Source organism: Rhipicephalus microplus, unplaced genomic scaffold (assembly GCF_043290135.1).
Source record: "Rhipicephalus microplus isolate Deutch F79 unplaced genomic scaffold, USDA_Rmic scaffold_33, whole genome shotgun sequence".
Taxonomy (NCBI): Eukaryota; Metazoa; Arthropoda; class Arachnida; order Ixodida; family Ixodidae; genus Rhipicephalus; species Rhipicephalus microplus.
This window is the reverse complement of record NW_027464606.1, coordinates 5,212,085-5,219,727: the sequence shown is the minus strand read 5'-3', so window position 1 is coordinate 5,219,727 and position 7,643 is coordinate 5,212,085.

Genomic DNA, 7,643 nt, shown 5'->3' with positions numbered 1-7,643 from the left:
AACCTAACCTAACCTAACCTAACCAAACCTAACCTAACCTAACCTAACGTAACCTAACCTAACCTAACCAAACCTAACCTAACCTAACGACGTTTGCAAGCGCTTTCACATTAGATATCGCAGTTCCCGTCTTGTAATGGTGAAAAACACTGCATCTCACTAAGTGACATTGTTTAATGCGGTTTTACGACGGTTCATATCTTAACCTAACCTAACATTCGCGCTTGTATCTCAAAACGCTCTATTACACTGTTTCGTTCACAATTACGATATTTGCATGACCTCACAGTTTTTCACCAACTTATTACAGTACAGAACGCTGTCTCTCGCTAAATGACATCATTCTTTAAGGTTTCACGATGCTTGCATGCGCTTTAACGAGAATATCACAACATAGCAGTTTCGCACTTGTAACGGTACAACACGCAGTATTTGGCTTGTTCATGACGTTTTGTGTGCTTTCACAACATTTCACCTATCGCAGTTTCGTACTCGCAATAAAACAACACTATCTCGTTAGATGACGTCGTTTTTGGTGGTTTCACGACGCTACCTAGCCTAAACTAACATAACTCAACCTAACATAACCTTCGGACTTCTATCGTTAGAAAACGTTTTACTCGCTACTTTACATTGCTTTCTACAACATTACGACGGTTTCAAGCGCTTTCACATTAGATATCGCAGTTCCCAACTTGTAAAGGTGAAAAACACTGCATCTCACTAAGTGACATTGTTTAACGCGGTTTTACGACGGTTCATACCTTAACCTAACGTAACCTAACCTAACCTAACCTTACCTAACCTAACCTAACCTAACCTAACCCAACCCAACCCAACCTAACCTAACCTAACCTAAACTAACCTAACCCAACCTAACCTAACCTAACCTAACCCAACCTAACCCAACCCAACCCAACCTAACCTAACCTAACCTAACCTAAACTAACCTAACCAAACCTAACCTAACCTAACCTAACCTAACGTAACCTAACCTAACCTAACCTATTCTAACGTAACCTAACCTTACCTGATCTAACCTAACCTAACGTAACCTAACCTAACCTAACATAACCTAACGTAACCTAACCTAACCTAACCTAACCTAACGTAACCTAACCTAACCTAACCAAACCTAACCCAACCCAACCCAACCCAACAACACCCACCCCAACGTAACCTAACCTAACCTTACCTAACCTAACCAAATTATCCTTACCTAACCTAACCTAACCTAACGTAACCTAACCTAACCTAACGTAGCCTAACCTAACCTAACCTAACCTAACCCAACGTAACCTAACCTAACCTAACCCAACTCAACCCAACCTAACCTAATCTAACCTAACCTAACCTAACCTAACCTAACCTAACCAAACCTAACCTAACCTAACCTAACCTAACCTAACGACGGTTGCAAGCGCTTTCACATTAGATATCGCAGTTCCCGACTTGTAATGGTGAAAAACACTGCATCTCACTAAGTGACATTGTTTAATGCGGTTTTACGACGGTTCATATCTTAACCTAACCGAACATTCGCACTTGTATCTAAAAACGCTCTATTACACTGTTCCGTTCACAATTACGATATTTGCATAACCTCACAGTTTTTCACCAACTTATTGCAGTACAGAACGCTGTATCTCACTAAATGACATTGTTCTTTAAGGTTTCACGATGCTTGCATGCGCTTTAACGAGAATATCACAATATAGCAGTTTCGCACTTGTAACGGTAGAACACGCAGTATTTGGCTTGTTCATGCCGTTTTGTGTGCTTTCACAACATTTCACCTACCGCAGTTTAATACTCGCAATAAAACAACACTATCTCGTTAGATGACGTCGTTTTTGGTAGTTTCACGACGCTACCTAGCCTAAACTAACCTAACCTAACCTAACCTTCGCACTTCTGTTTCGTTAGAAAACGTTTTACTCGCAACTTTACAATGTTTTCTACAAGATTACGACGGTTTCATGCGCTTTCCTATTAGATATCGTAGTTCCCGACTTGTAATGTTGAAAAACACTACATCTAACTGACATTGTTTAATGCGGTTTTAGCGCGGTTCATATCTTAACCTAACGTAACCTAACCTAACCTAACCCAACCTAACCTAACCTTACTTACCCCGACCTAACCCAACCTAACCTAACCTAACCTAACCAAACCTTACCTAACATAACCTAACCTAACCTAACCTAACCAAACCTAACCTAACCTAACCTAACCTAACCTAACCTAACGACGTTTGCAAGCGCTTTCACATTGAATATCGCAGTTCCCGACTTGTAATGGTGAAAGACACTGCATCTCACTAAGTGACATTGTTTAATGCGGTTTTACGACGGTTCATATCTTAACCTAACCGAACATTCGCACTTGTATCTAAAAACGCTCTATTACACTGTTTCGTTCACAATTACGATATTTGCGTGACCTCAATGTTTTTCACCAACCTTTTACAGTACAGAACGCTGTCTCTCGCTAAATGACATCATTCTTTAAGGTTTCACGATGCTTGCATGCGCTTTAACGAGAATATCACAACATAGCAGTTTCGCACTTGTAACGGTACAACACGCAGTATTTGGCTTGTTCATGACGTTTTGTGTGCTTTCACAACATTTCACCTATCGCAGTTTCGTACTCGCAATAAAACAACACTATCTCGTTAGATGACGTCGTTTTTGGTGGTTTCACGACGCTACCTAGCTTAAACTAACATAACTCAACCTAACATAACCTTCGGACTTCTATCGTTAGAAAACGTTTTACTCGCTACTTTACATTGCTTTCTACAACAATACGACGGTTTCAAGCGCTTTCACATTAGATATCGCAGTTCCCAACTTGTAAAGGTGAAAAACACTGCATCTCACTAAGTGACATTGTTTACCGCGGTTTTACGACGGTTCATACCTTAACCTAACGTAACCTAACCTAACTTAACCTAACCTTACCTAACCTAACCTAACTTAACCCAACCCAACCCAACCTAACCTAACCTAACCTAACCTAAACTAACCTAACCAAACCTAACCTAACCTAACGTAACCTAACCTAACCTAACCTATTCTAACGTAACCTAACCTTACCTGATCTAACCTAACCTAACGTAACCTAACCTAACCTAAAATAACCTAACGTAACCTAACCTAACCTAACCTAACATAACGTAACCTAACCTAACCTAACCAAACCTAACCCAACCCAACCCAACCCAACAACACCCACCCCAACCTAACCTAACCTAACCTAACCTTACCTAACCTAACCAAATTATCCTTACCTAACCTAACCTAACCTAACGTAACCTAACCTAACCCAACGTAGCCTAACCTAACCTAACCCAACGTAACCTAACCTAACCTAACCCAACTCAACCCAACCTAACCTAATCTAACCTAACCTAACCTAACCTAACCAAACCTAACCTAACCTAACCTAACCTAACCTAACGACGGTTGCAAGCGCTTTCACATTAGATATCGCAGTTCCCGACTTGTAATGGTGAAAAACACTGCATCTCACTAAGTGACATTGTTTAATGCGGTTTTACGACGGTTCATATCTTAACCTAAGATTCGCACTTGTATTGAAAAACGCTCTATTACACTGTTTCGTTCACAATTACGATATTTGCATGACCTCACAGTTTTTCACCAACTTATTACCGTACAGAACGCTGTCTCTCGCTAAATGACATTGTTCTTTAAGGTTTCACGATGCTTGCATGCGCTTTAACGAGAATATCACAACATAGCAGTTTCGCACTTGTAACGGTACAACACGCAGTATTTGGCTTGTTCATGACGTTTTGTGTGCTTTCACAACATTTCACCTATCGCAGTTTTGTACTCGCAATCAAACAACACTATCTCGTTAGATGACGTCGTTTTTGGTGGTTTCACGGCGCTACCTAGCTTAAACTAACCTAACCTAACCTAACTTTCGCACTTCTATCGTTAGAAAACGTTTTATTCGCTACTTTACAATGTTTTCACCAAGATTACGACGGTTTCATGCGCTTTCACATTAGAGATCGCAGTTTTTGACTTGTTATGGTGAAAAACACAGCATCTCATTAAGTGACATTGTTTATTGCGGTTTTAGCGCGGTTCATATCTTAACCTAACCTAACCTAACCTAATTTAACCTAACCTAACCTTACCTAACCTAACCTAACCTAACGTAACCTAACTTAACCTAACCTAACCTAACCTAACCTAACGACGTTTGCAAGCGCTTTCACATTAGATATCGCAGTTCCCCACTTGTAACGGTGAAAAAACCTGCATCTCACAAAGTGACATTGTTCAATGCGGTTTTACGACGGTTCATATCTTAACCTAACCTAACATTCGCGCTTGTATCTCAAAACGCCCTATTACACTGTTTCGTTCACAATTACGATATTTGCATAATCTCACAGTTTTTCACCAACTTATTACAGTACAGAACGCTGTCTCTCGCTAAATGACATCATTCTTTAAGGTTTCACGATGCTTGCATGCGCTTTAACGAGAATATCACAACATAGCAGTTTCGCCCTTGTAACGGTACAACACGCAGTATCTCGCTAGTTCATGCCATTTTGTGTGCTTTCACAATATTTCACCTATCGCAGTTTCGTACTCGCAATAAAACAACACTATCTCGTTAGATGACATCGTTTTTGGTGGTTTCACGACGCTACCTAGCTCAAACCAACCTAACCTTCGCACTTCTATCGTTAGAAAACATTTTACTCGCTACTTTACAATGCTCTCTACAACATTACGACGGTTTCATGCACTTTCACATTAGATATCGCAGTTCCCGACTTGTAATGGTGAAAAAACCTGCATCTCACAAAGTGACATTGTTCAATGCGGTTTTACGACGGTTCATATCTTAACCTAACCTAACATTCGCGCTTGTATCTCAAAACGCCCTATTACACTGTTTCGTTCACAATTACGATATTTGCATGACCTCACAGTTTTTCACCAACTTATTACAGTACAGAACGCTGTCTCTCGCTAAATGACATCATTCTTTAAGGTTTCACGATGCTTGCATGCGCTTTAACGAGAATATCACAACATAGCAGTTTCGCCCTTGTAACGGTACAACACGCAGTATCTCGCTAGTTCATGCCATTTTGTGTGCTTTCACAATATTTCACCTATCGCAGTTTCGTACTCGCAATAAAACAACACTATCTCGTTAGATGACATCGTTTTTGGTGGTTTCACGACGCTACCTAGCTCAAACTAACCTAACCTTCGCACTTCTATCGTTAGAAAACGTTTTATTCGCTACTTTACAATGTTTTCTACAAGATTACGACGGTTTCATGCGCTTTCACATTAGATATCGCAGTTCCCCACTTGTAATGGTGAAAAACACAGCATCTCACTAAGTGACATTGTTTAATGCGGTTTTAGCGCGGTTCATATCTTAACCTAACCTAACCTAACCTAACCTAACCTAACCTAACCTAACCTTACTTAACCTAACCTAACCCAACCTAACCTAACCTAACCTAACCTTACCTAACATAACCTAACCTAACCTAACCTAACCAAACCTAACCTAACCTAACCTAACGTAACCTAACCTAACCTAACCAAACCTAACCTAACCTAACGACGTTTGCAAGCGCTTTCACATTAGATATCGCAGTTCCCGTCTTGTAATGGTGAAAAACACTGCATCTCACTAAGTGACATTGTTTAATGCGGTTTTACGACGGTTCATATCTTAACCTAACCTAACATTCGCGCTTGTATCTCAAAACGCTCTATTACACTGTTTCGTTCACAATTACGATATTTGCATGACCTCACAGTTTTTCACCAACTTATTACAGTACAGAACGCTGTCTCTCGCTAAATGACATCATTCTTTAAGGTTTCACGATGCTTGCATGCGCTTTAACGAGAATATCACAACATAGCAGTTTCGCACTTGTAACGGTACAACACGCAGTATTTGGCTTGTTCATGACGTTTTGTGTGCTTTCACAACATTTCACCTATCGCAGTTTCGTACTCGCAATAAAACAACACTATCTCGTTAGATGACGTCGTTTTTGGTGGTTTCACGACGCTACCTAGCCTAAACTAACACAACTCAACCTAACATAACCTTCAGACTTCTATCGTTAGAAAACGTTTTACTCGCTACTTTACATTGCTTTCTACAACATTACGACGGTTTCAAGCGCTTTCACATTAGATATCGCAGTTCCCAACTTGTAAAGGTGAAAAACACTGCATCTCACTAAGTGACATTGTTTAACGCGGTTTTACGACGGTTCATACCTTAACCTAACGTAACCTAACCTAACCTAACCTTACCTAACCTAACCTAACCTAACCTAACCCAACCCAACCCAACCTAACCTAACCTAACCTAAACTAACCTAACCTAACCTAACCCAACCTAACCCAACCCAACCCAACCTAACCTAACCTAACCTAACCTAAACTAACCTAACCAAACCTAACCTAACCTAACCTAACCTAACGTAACCTAACCTAACCTAACCTATTCTAACGTAACCTAACCTTACCTGATCTAACCTAACCTAACGTAACCTAACCTAACCTAACATAACCTAACGTAACCTAACCTAACCTAACCTAACGTAACCTAACCTAACCTAACCAAACCTAACCCAACCCAACCCAACCCAACAACACCCACCCCAACGTAACCTAACCTAACATTACCTAACCTAACCAAATTATCCTTACCTAACCTAACCTAACCTAACGTAACCTAACCTAACCTAACGTAGCCTAACCTAACCTAACCTAACCTAACCCAACGTAACCTAACCTAACCTAACCCAACTCAACCCAACCTAACCTAATCTAACCTAACCTAACCTAACCTAACCTAACCTAACCAAACCTAACCTAACCTAACCTAACCTAACCTAACGATGGTTGCAAGCGCTTTCACATTAGATATCGCAGTTCCCGACTTGTAATGGTGAAAAACACTGCATCTCACTAAGTGACATTGTTTAATGCGGTTTTACGACGGTTCATATCTTAACCTAACCGAACATTCGCACTTGTATCTAAAAACGCTCTATTACACAGTTTCGTTCACAATTACGATATTTGCATAACCTCACAGTTTTTCACCAACTTATTGCAGTACAGAACGCTGTATCTCACTAAATGACATTGTTCTTTAAGGTTTCACGATGCTTGCATGCGCTTTAACGAGAATATCACAATATAGCAGTTTCGCACTTGTAACGGTAGAACACGCACTATTTGGCTTGTTCATGCCGTTTTGTGTGCTTTCACAACATTTCACCTATCGCAGTTTCGTACTCGCAATAAAACAACACTATCTCGTTAGATGACGTCGTTTTTGGTGGTTTCACGACGCTACCTAGCTTAAACTAACATAACTCAACCTAACATAACCTTCGGACTTCTATCGTTAGAAAACGTTTTACTCGCTACTTTACATTGCTTTCTACAACAATACGACGGTTTCAAGCGCTTTCACATTGAATATCGCAGTTCCCGACTTGTAATGGTGAAAGACACTACATCTCACTAAGTGACATTGTTTAATGCGGTTTTACGACGGTTCATATCTTAACCTAACCTAAGATTCGCACTTGT